The sequence below is a fragment of the Ranitomeya variabilis genome, chromosome 1 (assembly GCF_051348905.1).
Source record: "Ranitomeya variabilis isolate aRanVar5 chromosome 1, aRanVar5.hap1, whole genome shotgun sequence".
Classification (NCBI taxonomy): Eukaryota; Metazoa; Chordata; class Amphibia; order Anura; family Dendrobatidae; genus Ranitomeya; species Ranitomeya variabilis.
Genome location: NC_135232.1, coordinates 458843768 through 458859732, shown reverse-complemented (window position 1 = coordinate 458859732; position 15965 = coordinate 458843768).

Below are 15965 nucleotides of genomic sequence, written 5' to 3'. Positions count from 1 at the left end.
CACACCCACACACTCTCTTCCATGTGCCAAACACACCTCCATTATGTAGCCTGAAACCACACCCAGGAACCCATCACATGATTAGACATGTGGTTCTGACATCACCACAGGTCCTGAAACAAACATAGATAGGCATGGTTATGCCCCTTACCCAGGGGTGAGGTATATGGGTAGCCAGACCCTCCCATCTCTCATAGCTACCCGTAACCCGGACCCAAACATACTAAACAATTCCTTATTGCTTTATGTGCATTACAGAAAACACTCCGGGTTACATCACAACGACAAGCCTACTCTGTGATACATACCTCCCGTCAATCACATGACCAGTCGCTATGCCACAATACATATATAGATAGATAGATAGATAGATAGATGAGTAAATCATCCCCACATAGGTACATTTACATGTTTCAGCACCCATACTCACATTATGAATAAGGGTGCTGTGTGCACCACAAATGCAGAAATGCATAGATCTTCCTATCCATGGACTAATAATGCTAGAGGATTTCTACTACTACATTCCTACCATGGGATGCTCAGGTTCTTTGGTAAGCCAGTGACATTAAATAGGAATTATTTAAAATGAATCTGTCACCACGTTTTAGCTATGTAACCTATTAATATAGGCATACAGGTTATAGACTGCTGAAAAAAGTCCTACATGACTGCCGCCCCTTGGTCCCATCACTAGTCAAAGGCCTCATTTACATATCATAAACAGACTTTTTCTAAAGATCTGTTTATGTGTTTAATGTAATAAAGGGACTATCAGGCAGGGTATTTAGCTATGTAGACACAACTGCTGATGGTTCTGAGGGCAAGGGGACCTGACAGGTTCCCTGTAAAGGTTTCAAAAACCTAAAGCTCTGAATAACTGCTGTGCAAAGCCTGGAGAACAAATCCATATTCGCCTAAATTTCTGAAAAGGGGTGTGATAGTGGGGATACTTAGTAGACTCACTCCCAAAGGTGAACTTTTTGGGGGTGTTCCTTGTGAGTTATTTGTTGGTAAGTATGCAAGTCCTAGTTTTTAACCCCTTTACGTCCAATGATGAACATAGCATGGACAAGGCACTTCTTCCCTTCTGAGCTTTGCAGTGTGCTTCAAAAGTAGTTTTCGACTATGTATGGGGTATCGGCGTACTCAGGAGAAATTGAACAACAACATTTGGGGTCCATTTTCTTCTGTTACCCTTGTGAAAATGAAAAACTTGGGGCTAAAGGAACATTTTTGTGAGAAAAATTAGATTTTTTTTATTTTCATGGCTCTACGTTAGAAACTTCTGTGAAGCACCTGGGAATTCAACATGCTCACCACACATCTAGATACATTCCTTAAAGGGGTCTAGTTTACAAAATAGTGTCACTTGTAGGGGGTTTCTACTGTTTAGACTCATCAAGGACTCTTCACACTCGTCATGACATCTGCTTTCGATTCCAGCCATTTTTGTGTTCAAAAAGTCAAACTGTGCTCCTTCCCTTTCTAGCCCTGCCTTTCACTCAAACAGTAGTTTACACCCAGATATGGGATACCAGCGTACTCAGGTGAAATTGCACAACAAAGTTTGCTGTTCATTTTCTCCTGTTACGAAAATAAAAAAAATTGGGTCTAAGAAAAAAATGTAAAAGAAATGTAAAATGTTATTGTTTTCTTTACACATTCCATTAATTCATGTGAAGCACCTGAAGGGTTAATACACTTCTGGAATGTGGTTTTGAGCACCTTCAGGGGTGCAGCTTCTAGAGTGGTGACATTTTGGGGTATTTTCTGTCATATAGACACCCCAAAGTCATGTTTTTGTAAATTTTGTTGTAAAAATGTGAAATGCTGATCAACTTTTAACCCTTCTAACTTCTTGAAAATAAAAAAATATTTTTCAGAAATTGTGCTAATGTGAAGTAGACATTTTGTAAATGTTATCCAGGAACTATTTTGTGTGACATAACTCTGTGGTTTAAGGGGATAATAATTACAGTTTTGAAAATTGTGAAATTATCAACATTTTTCACCAAATATCCGATATTTTCACAAATAAAAGCAAGTCATATGATACAAATTTTAACACTATCATGAAGTACAATATTTCACAAAAAAAAGGTTTGCATAACCACTAGGATCCATTGAAGAATTCCTGAGTTATTGCCACATAAATTGACACTGGTCAGTTTTAAAAAATTAGACCCGGCCGTTAACCTACTAAGTGGCTTGGTCCTTAAGGGGTTAAACCTATCATTAAAGGCTTATAGTTCCCTTCTGTATTTCATTCTGAGAACAGTGGTATAGGCACAGCAGAGGCGTATCTGGGGGGCAGGCAAGACATCTGCCCCGGACACAGCCGGCAGGGAGGCGCAGTCGAGCCCCCTAATGCTGCTTCAAGTTGTATCCCCACAACTGCATTTTGCCCTCCCCCACTCTGGGATTCGGCCATTCACTGAGCAGAGTAGACACAGTATGGTGAGTGGGGAAATGAATGTGGAAACAGTAAGGTGAGTGAGGGGATGGGTGCAGACACAGTATGTTGAGTGGGGGTGGGTGCGGACACAGTATGAGGAATGAGGGGGGAATGTATGAATGGGGGATGGGTGCAGACTTATGGCAAGTGGGGGATAGGTGCGGACACAGAATTGGCAAGATGGGTGCAAAGCAGTATGGAGAGCAAAGGGGGAATGTATGCGGACACAGTATGAGGAGCGAGTGAGGTCATGGGTGCAGGCACAGTATGGTGAATGAGGGAATGGGTACGGACACAGTATGAGTAGCTAGAGGAAAAATGTATTGTAAAGGCACACTGACTGTGTGTCTTTAAGTGTACACACCCGAGTGAGAGTTGTAGAACGGGCAACAGCTCCGCACCGGAACGTGCAGCTGCCGCTATGTGCCAAGCCACGCCAGAGCAGGACCTTGCTGGACATGTGACCACTGAGGGAGTGGCTGGAGGTGAAGCCAACCCCTATATGAGAGAGGGAGAGCGAGAGTCGGAAACCTGCAGCGCCGGGAGAGAAGTCAGGAAAGCCGAGATCAGTAAAATAGTGCAAGACAAGCCAAAGTCAGAAGCTGGACAGGGAACACAGTAACCAGGGACACAGACGAGAGGGGATGTCATGAGAAAAGCCAAAGGTCGAGACCAGAGAGATATCAGTAGTAAAGAATCACGATACAGTCACAGAACGAGGAACAAGCCGAGTCATACACGGTACAAGCACACAGAGGAACAAACGGTATACAAAAGTATAACTGGGGTCAGCTGCTCAGCCGAACAACGGAAGTATCACTGACAAAGAGCCTGGCTCAAAGTAGGTTTGAATAGCCCTCCCCAAACCAAAGAGAGGCCATACAAAGTTAACCCCAATAGATCCCGGACGGTGAAGGAAATCCCGTCCTGAATCATGACACGTATTCAGGCACAGATTTGGGAGCAAGGAAGTATGATGAGTCAGGTGGGATGTGTGAGGAGGCAGTATTTTGAGTGAGGGGTAAATATATGAGGAGTCAGTATGCAGAGTGAGGGGAAATGTGGCAGGAGAGAGACTATTGAAGGGAATAATGCAAGGAGATAGTATGCGGGGAGTAAAGTGTGAGTGGGCACAGATTAAAGACTGATTAGTGTTGTGGGAAACAAAAGGGGGGACAGTGTGATAAGGAGGGGGAGTGTGATGTGGGAGCAAAGTATAGACATTGGGCCTTATGGGACAGCATAATGTAAGAGGACTGTGTGAAGATGGGGTCCAGTATGGAAAGGAGAGTGCAGTGCAAAGGGCATGTACCATAAGAGGGATAGTTTGGGGTCATATTTTGTGCAGGGAATATAGTGAGAGCCAATTATTTATTCAGGGGCTCAGAATAGGGCAGATATTTTTATTCAGGAGCATTATAATGACATTGCAATTGTTAAGGGCATCATGTGTGGATGTGCTGCAGAAGACCGGAGAAGATGGAAGTTTGCAGATACGAGCTGTGGACGAAAAAAATCATCATGGCATCTGGACAAGATGAAAAAGAAAATAAAGAGAATGACTCCAATCAGAGACAAAGTCAATTATCTGGATGGAAATGTTTTTTGTGATACTAACTAAATCACAATTTTTTATTTATGTTAGGAGCATTAATGGGGCTGTACAAGTTTGTGATGAGTCTGCAATTATTCTATGTGACTGCAGACTTCTGAATTCATACAGTGCACACTGCACTACACGCTGTCAGGATTCTATGATGCCGGCGATTTGCAGCTATACGGTTACATTCTGACTAGACATGCATGGCCTCATGTCTAGTTGGAATGTGGTCAGAAATATGTACAACTCATACTTGTGCTGACATGACCGTTTACTCTTGCCACCAGCAAGGAAGAGCCCTAAAAGTGTGCAGTGAATGCGCTGTGAGACTTCAGAAGCCTGCAGCCACCTAGACTGACTGCAGACTTTCATTTCAAACCTGGACAAGCCCTTTAATTATAAAATGTAGTCCTGTAGTGTTACAATCCTAATAGCATGTAATATACTCACTGTCAAGATCCAGTTCTACTTGCTGGTTCCATCAGTCATCACATGGCTACTTCACTCATAAGCAATTTTCAGTCTTACGATCACATGACAACTATCTTGCTCTGTGGCCTCCCCTCTAACACTCTCGCACCCCTCCAATCTATTCTAAACTCTGCTGCCCGACTAATCCACCTGTCCCCCAGCTATTCCCCGGCCTCTCCACTCTGTCAATCCCTTCACTGGCTCCCCATTGCCCAGAGACTCCACTACAAAACCCTAACCATGACGTACAAAGCCATCCACAACCTGTCTCCTCCATACATCTGTGACCTCGTCTCCCAGTACTTACCTACACACAACCTCCGATCCTCACAAGATCTCCTTCTCTACTCCCCTCTTGTCTCCTCTTCCCACAATCGTATACAAGATTTCTCTCGCGTATCACCCTCACTCTGGAACCCTCTACCACAACACATCAGACTCTCGCCTACCATTGAAACCTTCAAAAAGAGCCTGAAGACCCACCTCTTCCGACAAGCCTACAACCTGCAGTAACCACCGATCAACCAAACCGCTGCATGACCAGCTCTATCCTCACCTACTGTATCCTCACCCATCCCATCCCTTGTAGATTGTGAGCCCTCGCGGGCAGGGTCCTCTCTCCTCCTGTACCAGTTATGACTTGTATTGTTTAAGATTATTGTACTTGTTTTTATTATGTATACCCCTCCTCCCATGTAAAGCGCCATGGAATAAATGGCGCTATAACAATCAATAATAATAATAATAACTATCTCCTCTCAGTTTTTCACTGAACCTTGAGAGAATTAGTTAGAGCATCTAGTCAGCACGTGACTAAATGTGCAAATCGCATATATGCTTTGTGGGAACACTAAACTGAATTCTTACCCCGGGTGCCGTAAAACCTAGGTACACCTCTGAGGCACTGGGACATCTTTTTCATTTTTCTCTCTGTGTGGTCCCATGCATATCACATACTTATGGCTTAACCTGAAAGTTACAATATGAGCGGATGGACTAGGAATACTAACAATAAACACTAGGGTTGAGCGAAACGGATAGGACAAATTGAAAAATCGCCGACTTTCGGCAAAGTCGGGTTTCATGAAACCCGACCCGATCCCAGTGTGAGATCGGCCATGCTGTCGGCGATCTTCGCGCCAAAGTCGCGTTTCGTATGACGCTTTTAGCTCCATTTCTCAGCCAATGAAGGAGGACGCAGAGTGTGAGCAGCGTGATGACATAGGTCTCAGTCCCCACCATCTTAGAGAAGGGCATGACAGTGATTGGCTTGCTTTTTGCGGCGTCACAGGGGCTATAAAGGGGCGTGCACACCGACCGCCATCTTACTTCTGCCGATCTGAGCATAGGGAGAGGTTGCTGCAGCTTCGTCAGAAGCAGGAAATACTTAGGGAGGGAAGATTAACCCCCAAACTGCTTGTGCTGTAGCGATTTCCACTGTCCAACACCACCTTTTCTTTGCAGGGACAGTGGAGGCCAGATTTTTGTGCATCAGCTCTGTAGCTTATTAGGCTGCCTTATAAGGCTCCCTGATAGCTGCATTGCTGTTTGTACGCCGCTGTGCAAACCAACTGCTTTTTTAAAAGCAAAAATCCTGTTTCTCCTTTCTGCACAGTTCTATTGTTTATTTGTCCACACTTTTGTGTGCAGCAGTCCTTTTTATTGCTGGCTGCCATACTTGTCCTGAGATCATTGTAGGGAGATTGTTATTGTAGTACAGTCCCTTTTTTTTTATCTATATCTTCCAGCCACGTTCTGCCACTTACATTGTGTAGTGTAATACAGTGGGCCTTGTTTTTGCAGCAGTCTCCCACACAAAAAAGGGAGATTTAAATTGCCACTAAGTGGATCTGCGTCAGTTCTGTTTGTCGTATATCTGCCAGCCACTTTCTGCCACTTACTTTGTGTAGTGTAATACAGTGGACCTGATTTTTGCAGCAGTCTCCCACACAAAAAAGGGAGATTTAAATTGCCACTAAGTGGATCTACGTCAGTTCTGTTTGTCGTATATCTGCCAGCCACGTTCTGCCACTTACATTGTATAGTGTAATACAGTGGGCCTGGTTTTTGCAGCAGTCTCCCACACAAAAAAGGGAGATTAAAATTGCCACTAAGTGGATCTGCGTCAGTTCTGTTTGTCCTATATCTTCCAGCCACGTTCTGCCACTTACATTGTGTAGTGTAATACAGTGGGCCTGGTTTTTGCAGCAGTCTCCCACACAAAAAAGGGAGATTTAAATTGCCACTAAGTGGATCTGCGTCAGTTCTGTTTGTCATATATCTGCAAGCCACGTTCTGCCACTTACATTGTGTAGTGTAATACAGTGGGCCTGGTTTTTGCAGCAGTCTCCCACACAAAAAAGGGAGATTTAAATTGCCACTAAGTGGATCTGCGTCAGTTCTGTTTGTCGTATATCTGCCAGCCACGTTCTGCCACTTACATTGTGTAGTGTAATATAGTGGGCCTGTTTTTTGCAGCAGTCTCCCACAGTCTCCCACACAAAAAAGGGAGATATAAATTGCCACTAAGTGGATCTGCGTCAGTTCTGTTTGTCGTATATCTGCCAGCCACGTTCTGCCACTTACATTGTGTAGTGTAATACAGTGGGCCTGGTTTTTGCAGCAGTCTCCCACACAAAAAAGGGAGATTTAAATTGCCACTAAGTGGATCTGCGTCAGTTCTGTTTGTCCTATATCTGCCAGCCACTTTCTGCCACTTACATTGTGTAGTGTAATACAGTGGGCTTGATTTTTGCAGCAGTCTCCCACACAAAAAAGGGAGATTTAAATTCTCAACAAGTTTATATGCACCTTCTACCTTGTTTTACAGTACCATATAACGGTTGTTAGTTTGGTTACATTTTCCCAAAAATGAGGAAGTCTGGTGGAAGAGGCCATGGGCGGTCATTGCCAGCTGGTAATGATGGTGGTGGTCGTGGTGGTCGTGGTGGTGGAGCAAAATAGCACCTAAGGCTCGAGTTGTTCAGACAGCGTCATCGTCTGGCTACACAAGGCCTTGAAGGCTCCCTTATCTGGGAGTAGGAAAACCGCTTTTAAAGCCGGAGCAGCAGGAACAAGTTTTGGCTTTCATTGCTGACTCAGCCTCTAGCTCTTTCGCCTCCTCTTCAGGAAGTTCGAAATATAAAAGCAGCGAGTCGTCAGTGGATGCTCCCGGTCAGGAACAAGTCGCTTCCTTGTGTCCTTCACCCAAAGCAAAAGTGAAGGATGTGGCAGGCGACACTGCAGTTTACTCCATGGAGCTCTTTACACATACAGTGCCAGGATTAGAAAGGGAAATAGTTAACTGCACATTACAAGATGAATCGGACATGGAGTGCACAGATGCACAGCCACAGCTAGATTATTATGCTGTTTCATTGACTCAGATCACTACATTGCCCTCGCAGTGTACTGAGCCAGAATCTGACCCTGATGAGACTATGGTGCCCCGTCCTGAACGCTATAGCACCTTACACGGGGACACAGAGGAAGGTGCACAGGACATTGAAGAGGAGGTGATAGATGACCCAGATTGGCAGCCATTGGGGGAACAGGGTGTCGCTGGCAGTAGCTCTGAAGCGGAGGAGGATGATCCACAGCAGGCATCAACATCGCAACAGCTTTCATCTGGCAGGCCCGTATCAGGCCAAAAACGTGTGTTTAAAACAAAAACAGTTTTAGGACAGCGTGGCCATCCGGTGAAAGTAGCACAGCGTGCAATTCCTGAAAAGGTATTTGATAGTAGGAAGAGTGCAGTGTGGCAATTTTTTAACCAAGATCAGAATGATCAGTGCAAAGTTATCTGTAAGAAATGCTCAAAGATCTTTAGCAGAGGGAAGAATCCCGTAAATTTAAATACAATGTGCATGCGTAGACATTTAACCAGCATGCACTTGCAAGCCTGGACTAACTATCAAACGTCCCGTAACGTTGGTGCACCTGCTCAGAATGAAGGTAGTCAGCAATTGCTTCCCTCACTGTAAGCCCACCATTTAGGACACCACCTGCAGCAAATGTGGAGGTATCGTCGCAAGGCCAAAGCAGTCAGGGAATCACCAGGTTCTTGGTAGGAAACACTATATGTAGGTCAACATCAAGAATACCATTACCAACCCTCTCTCAATCTGCCATGTCCACCACCACCCCCGCTAGTTCCACCATATGCAGCTCTCCAGTCCAGCACACCCTACAAGAGACTCTCATTAGGAAAAGGAAGTACTCATCCTCTCGTCCATGTACACAGAGTTTGAATGCCCATATTGCTAGACTAATCTTGTTAGAGATGATGCCCTACCGGTTGGTTGAAAGCGAAGCTTTCAAAGCCCTGATGGCCTACGCAGTACCACGCTATGACCTACCCAGTCGACACTTCTTTGCGAGAAAAGCCATCCCAGCCCTCCACCAGCATGTCAAAGACCGCATTGTCCAAGCACTCAGGCAATCAGTCAGTAGAAAGGTGCACCTCACAACAGATACATGGACCAGTAGGCATGGCCAGGGACGTTAAGTGTCCATCACGGCGCACTGGGTTAATGTGGTGGATTCAGGGTCCACAGGGGACAGCCATAGTGGGACAGTTCTGCCTAGCCCACGGTCTAGGAAACAGTTGGCAGTAGGCGTTCGACACCCTTCCTCCTCCTCTACCTCCTCCTCCTCCTCCAGAAGTGAAAGCTCGTCCACAGAGCACAGTCACCCAACCACTCCATCCGCAGCTACCAGTGTTGCACACGAGGTGTCCCATTATGGAACAGCTAGTGGTAAGCGTCAGCAGGCTGTGTTGGAAATGAAGTGTTTGGGTGACAACAGACACACCGCAGAAGTACTGGCAGAGTACTTGCAGCAAGAAACTCAGTCATGGCTGGGCAGTGAACATCTTGAGGCAGGCAAGGTAGTCAGTGATAATGGAAGGAATTTTATGGCTGCCATAGCCCTTTCAGAACTGAAACACATACCTTTCCTGGCTCACACCTTGAACCTGGTGGTGCAGTGCTTCCTGAAAAGTTATCCGGGGTTACCAGCCCTGCTCCTGAAGGTGCGAAGGATTTGCTCGCACATCCGCCGGTTGCCCGTACACTACAGCCGTATGCAGAACCATCAGCGATCGCTGAAGCTTCCCCAGCACCGCCTAATAATCGACGTTGCAACAAGGTGGAACTCCACACTGCACATGCTTCAGAGGCTGTGCGAACAGAGGCGTGCTGTAATGTATTTGTGGGAGGATACACATACACGGGCAGGCAGTTGGATGGCAGACATGGAGTTGTCAGGTGTGCAGTGGTCGAAGCTGCAAGACCTGTGTCAAGTCCTTCAGTGTTTTGAGGAATGCACATGGCTGGTAAGTGCAGACGACGCCATCATAAGCATGAGCATCCCACTAATGCGTCTGCTGATGCAAAGTTTGACGCACATTAAGGAGCAGGCGTCTGCAGCCGAGGATGAGGGAAGCCTTGAAGACAGTCAGCCATTGTCCGCTCAGGGAACTCTCCTGGACGAGGTGGCGGACGAAGAGGAGGAGGATGATGGGGATGAATATTTATGGGTGGAGGATGCTTCTCAGGGGGCAATAGAAACTGGTGGCGTTGCAAGGTCAGGTACTGGGTTTTTGCGGGAGACAAGTGATGTTGATTTGCAAGAAAGTGCTCCTCAACCCAGCACAAGCAGTGAATTGACACCTGGAACATTGGCCCACATGGCGGATTATGCCTTGCGTATCCTAAAAAGGGACCCCCGCATTATAAAAATGATGACCGATGACGATAACTGGTTGGCCTGCCTCCTGGATCCACGCTACAAAGGGAAATTACAAAATATCATGCCACATGAGAACCTTGAGCAAATATTGGCTACCAAACAAGAAACTCTTGTAGACCGTTTGGTTCAGGCATTCCCAGCACACAGCGGCGGTGATGGTTCTCACATGAGCTGCAGGGGGCAACATGGCAGAGGTGTTAGAGGTGCACAAATCAGCAGTGGCATTGGACAGAGGGGTTTTATGACCAGGTTGTGGAGTGATTTCGCAATGACCGCAGACACGACAGGTACTGCTGCATCAATTCAAATTGACAGGAGACAACATTTGTCCAGTATGGTTACAAACTATTTTTCCTCCCTTATCGATGTTCTCCCTCACACGTCATTCCCCTTTGATTACTGGGCATCTAAAATAGACACCTGGCCTGAATTGGCAGATTATGCATTACAGGAGCTCGCATGCCCTGCTGCTAGTGTGCTATCAGAAAGAGTCTTCAGTGCTGCTGGTTCAATACTGACCGAAAAAAAGGAGTCGTTTGGCTACCCAAAATGTTGATGATCTAACCTTCATTAAAATGAACCAATCATGGATTTCAAATTATTTTGCCCCACCTTCCCCTGCTGACACGTAGCTTGCCTGAAAAATGTCTTGCTTTTGGCCTCCTCTTACTGACTGCTCCAATTCCTCCATTTGCAGCTGCTGAATGTCCACCATAGGCCATTTTTTTACCTCCCTAAATGGGCTGACTCCCCCCACAGGGCCGTGGTCACCACCTAGCGCAAGCACCCGTGCGAGTGCCATTTGCCTGGACAGGTGGGTGTGCCCACTCTTGGGCGACGGCACTGGCACAGGGTCCCTCATAGTACAATGAAGTGTCTCTGACGGTGGTGGTGCACAACCAACGTCAGACACACCGTCGTAATATGAGGGGCCCTGTGCCAGTACCGCCGCCAATGAGAGAGTGTTCCCCCCTGGTCGAACAGTGCTCTACCACTTGCAATACTTACCTCTCCCTGCTCCACCACAGTGTAGTCTGTGCTGATAAATCCTTCAATGGCACTGCCAATACAAATTTGTTGAAATGATAGATAATAGTTAAAATATACAGGGGCCCTGGCCTCCATTTAGACCATTTATTACTTTGCACCCACTACCACTGTCTGCTACTCAGCAGAGGAGCCCACCCCTGTACGTAGCTATGCCACCTGTTTATTTTTGAAAAAATTTTTGGCAGACATTTACCTCACTTTAGTATTTTGGCCTACTAACTGTGTCAGCCAGTTGTCCTCCACTGAACAAAGCTATGCCGCCAGTTTACTGCTGTTACAAATTTTGAACTGCATTTAGCCTACTTACTTTTTTGGGCCTACTAACTGTGTCTGCCACTCCTTACAATTGTCCTCCGCTGAACAACGCTATGCCGCCAGTTCACTCCTGTAACTCGTTTTGAACTGCATTGAGCCTACTTTTTTTTTATTTTAGGCCTACTAAGTCTGTCTGTGCAACTCCTTACAATCGTCCTCCGCTGAACAACGCTATGCTGCCTGTGTACCCCTGTAACCAATTTCAAACTGCATTGAGCCTACTTTTTTATTTTAGGCCTACTACCTGTGTCTGTCTGCGCCACTCCTTACAATTGTTTTCCGCTGAACAACGCTATGCCGCCTGTGTACCCCTGCAACCAATTTTAAACTGCATTGAGCCTACTTTTTTATTTTAGGCCTACTAAGTCTGTCTGCACCACTCATTACAATCGTCCTCTGCCGAACGCTATGCCGCCTGTGTATCCCTGTAACCAATTTTAAACTGCATTGAGCCTACTTTTTTATTTTAGGCCTACTACATGTGTCTGCACCACTCCTTACAATTGTCCTCCGCTGAACAACACTATGCCGCCTGTGTACCCCTGTAACCAATTTTAAACTGCATTTGGCCCACTTGTTTGGTTGGGCCTACTAACGGTGTCTGCCGCTCCTTGCTTTTCTCCTCCACTGAACAAAGCTGAGCTTCAATTTTCAGCCTATATCACATATTAAACTGCATTTGGCCTACTTGTTTGGTTTGGCCTACTAACGGTGTCTGCCGCTCCTTGCTTTTCTCCACTGAACAAAGCTGAGCTTCAATTTTCAGCCTATATCACATATTAAACTGCATTTGGCCTACTTGTTTGGTTGGGCCTACTAATGGTGTCTGCCACTCCTTGCTTTTCTCCTCCACTGAACAAAGCTGAGCTTCAATTTTCAGCCTATATCACATATTAAACTGCATTTGGCCTACTTGTTTGGTTGGGCCTACTGACTGTGTCTGCCACTCCTTACAATTGTCCTCCGCTGAACAAAGCTATGCCGCCAGTGTACTCCTGTTACCAATTTTGAACTGCATTTAGCCTACATACTTTTTTGGACCTACTGACTGTGTCTGCCACTCCTTACAATTGTCCTCCGCTAAAAAATCTATGCCGCCAGTGTACTCCTGTTACCAATTTTGAACTGCATTTAGCCTACGTACTTTTTTGGGCCTACTAACTGTGTCTGCCACTCCTTACAATTGTCCTCCGCTGAACAAAGCTATTCCGCCAGTTTACTCCTGTTACCAATTTTGAACTGCATTTAGCCTACTTTATTATTTGGGACTATATCTGTGTTTCCTCCTCATCCTGCCCATTGCCCAGCCACTGCTAGATGAGTCTGCTGGTACATTGACCCAGACCACTACATTCCCCTTGCACTCTACACAGCCAGAATCTGACCCTGCTGAGAGTCAGGTTCCCCTTCCCGCATACTATACCACCTTACACGGGGACAAAGAGGAAGGTGCAAATTAAAGTGCAGGTTCCTTCATCAGGTGGGGGGGGCATACTCGTTGGCAACGTCACTGGCACAGGGCCCCTCATAGTATGCAAAAGTGTCTTCGCCGGTGGGAGGCGCCCCCGCCATCAAACACACCGCCGTACTTTGCCAGTGCCAATGCGAACGAGTGGGCCCCCCCTGCTTGCTCAGGATCACAGCACTTGCAAAGTTGAAATACTTACCTCTCCCTGCTCCACCGCCGTGACTTAGTTCGCGTTTCCTGGGCCCACGAAAAACTTGAACCAGCCCTACCCCCCCACAACTTTAGCCAAATGACCCCCGATTTTCAATGCCTAACTATTATTATAAAGTAAATTAAGATTCACAAGCTTCAGTAATAAGAATTGATGTTTTTGGCATTAAAACAGGCACTGTAGGTGTTTTCCTGTCCTCCACTCTCTGCTGACTTTGATTCCCCATTGACTTGCATTGGGTTTCGTGTTTCAGTCGGCCCCCGACTTTTCGCAATAATCGGCCGATTTCACCCGACCCGACTTTTGACAAAGTCGGGTTTCGCGAAACCCGACTCAATCCTAAAAAAGTAAAAGTCGCTTAACTCTAATAAACACTATATAATTAGATTCTTTAATGATTTTTTGTTTTACCTTTCTGTCTTGATGATATTTCAAATAACTTGTTCTTCTAGTTAAGGGTGTAACCATAAATATCAGTCTAATAGATTTGTATTCTACACCTTGCTTCCTTGAGGTAGTTTTACTTGCATATTTCATTAAGACAGTTTTATTTTCTAGTCACACTGTATTAACCTTTTAAAGACAAGACCTAAAATGAGGCTTTGTTTAATAAGGGAAAAATTGCATTATTTTTCGGCACTGCTTTGGGGTACAGACAAATGATAAATTATTTATACAACACTAATATTGGAAAAAACAGTTTTTTGCTTTTTTTCTGTTCACTTTTTACAGCAATTTCTAAAAAGTTCATATTGTTTAGGGTGTTACAGTATTACAGGAATATGTAATTTGTGAACATTTTTTTGCTTTATATATATATATTCTTAAATGTACATGTCATTACTCTGTTGTCAGATATCCCGGGGCCAGGGGCTCCTTCCCTGCCCCTAGCGGTAGGGGCACCCTATCTATCCCTGTTTCCCGTATTACTTCTAATGGTGAAGATGCCGGGACCAGGCTCCTGAGTACACCCTCAGTCTGTTCCCTCCCCCCACTCCGAAAGTAGTAGTGTAAGGGCTTGTTTCCACTTGCGAGAAATACATCCGTGTCTCGCATGTGGAAACCAAGCTCTGGCGCCGGCACTTGGGAGCGGAGCTGTGCAGCTCCATGTGCTCCTATGCGGCCGCACGCTCCGCTCTGGAGTGCCGGCGCCAGAGCTTGGTTTCCACATGCGAGACATGGACGTGTTTCTCGCAAATGGAAACAAGCCCTTAGGCAATACACCAACCAGGAAAACAAGGTAATACGAACAGGGATAAAGGAAAATATAAATCATACAAAAATACACACACAAACAACATAGGGAGACATTGGGGAGTGAAGGATGGAAAATCCAAAGTAGGAGAAGGAGAGGATTTTCACACAACCTAAACCTAACAACAGTCTTAGATAAATCCACCAAACACCTTCTCAAGCAAGACACTTCCAATTCCTGAGCCATGCAGCAGTGAAGCTAACTTTGGCAATGTTTCCAGAGTACAGTTTATATAGGAGAGGGGAGTGTCAAACAGTGAATAGCTGAGAGCCTAAGGCTATGTGCGCACGTTACGGATTTGCTTTCAGAAATTTCTGCAAGGTTTCTGCATCTCTTGGCAGAAAAATGCAGTGGAAAATCCTTGTGTTTTTTATGCAGAATTTATGCAGTTTTGTTGCGTTTTTCATGCGGTTCTTCATGCGTTTTTGTGTGCGTTTTTGTAAATACATAGAGCTAAATAAAATTATTATTATTAAAAAAAATAAATGAATTGTGATGTAATTTCCTTGTTCAACCTCTTCAGCCAGATCAAACTACATATGCTTTAACAAAAAAGCAACTGCCACAAATCTGTGTGAAATGCAATATTTGTTTATTTTTCAAAATTAAAAAAAAAAAAACTTGCGTGGGCTCCCGCATAATTTTAATAACCAGCAGAGCGAAAGCTGATGGCTGAGGGTCAATGTTAATATTCTGGGAAGGATCCAATGGCCAAAGGTTCCCAGGCTATTAATATCAGCTCACAGCTGTTTTCTTAGCCTTTACTGGATTGTCATTGCATTACCTTGCTTTAGTTTTCCATTGTGGTTTTGGAGTATTTTTGCGCTTAAAAAAAGCATCAAAAGCGCATTCTGCGCACATAGTCTCAGATAACGGCTGCACTGCTAGAAGAAACCTTCACTGTCTAGAAGCACATCACCTTCTTAACAATCAGTGCAGTATGAGAAATCAGACAGCGCGGTCTTCAGAGTCCTCTCTGTCTCGGCAACCCCATGACAGTACATTTATTGGCAGATTTGACCATGTGATATTTCAGTTTTTCTTTTTTAATAAATTTGCAAAAAATTTCTACATTTGTGTTTTTTTTCAAGATGGGGTGCAGAATGTACATTTATTGAGAAAAAAATTTACTTTTTGAATTTCCATATGGCCGCAATGAAACAAATAAGTGAAAAATGTAAAGGGGTATGAATACTTTCCGTACCCACTGTATATCAGTGGTGGCACCGTTATACTGATTAAAATGATACCTTGGGTGATGAAATCTGTCTTGTGGTTGATGTTTAATCTTTATTTTCAGTTTTGAGCTAATGATATGCTCATGCTCCAGGGCGGTCCTGTAGGGCAGGGGTGTCAAACTGCATTCCTCAAGGGCTGCAAACAGGT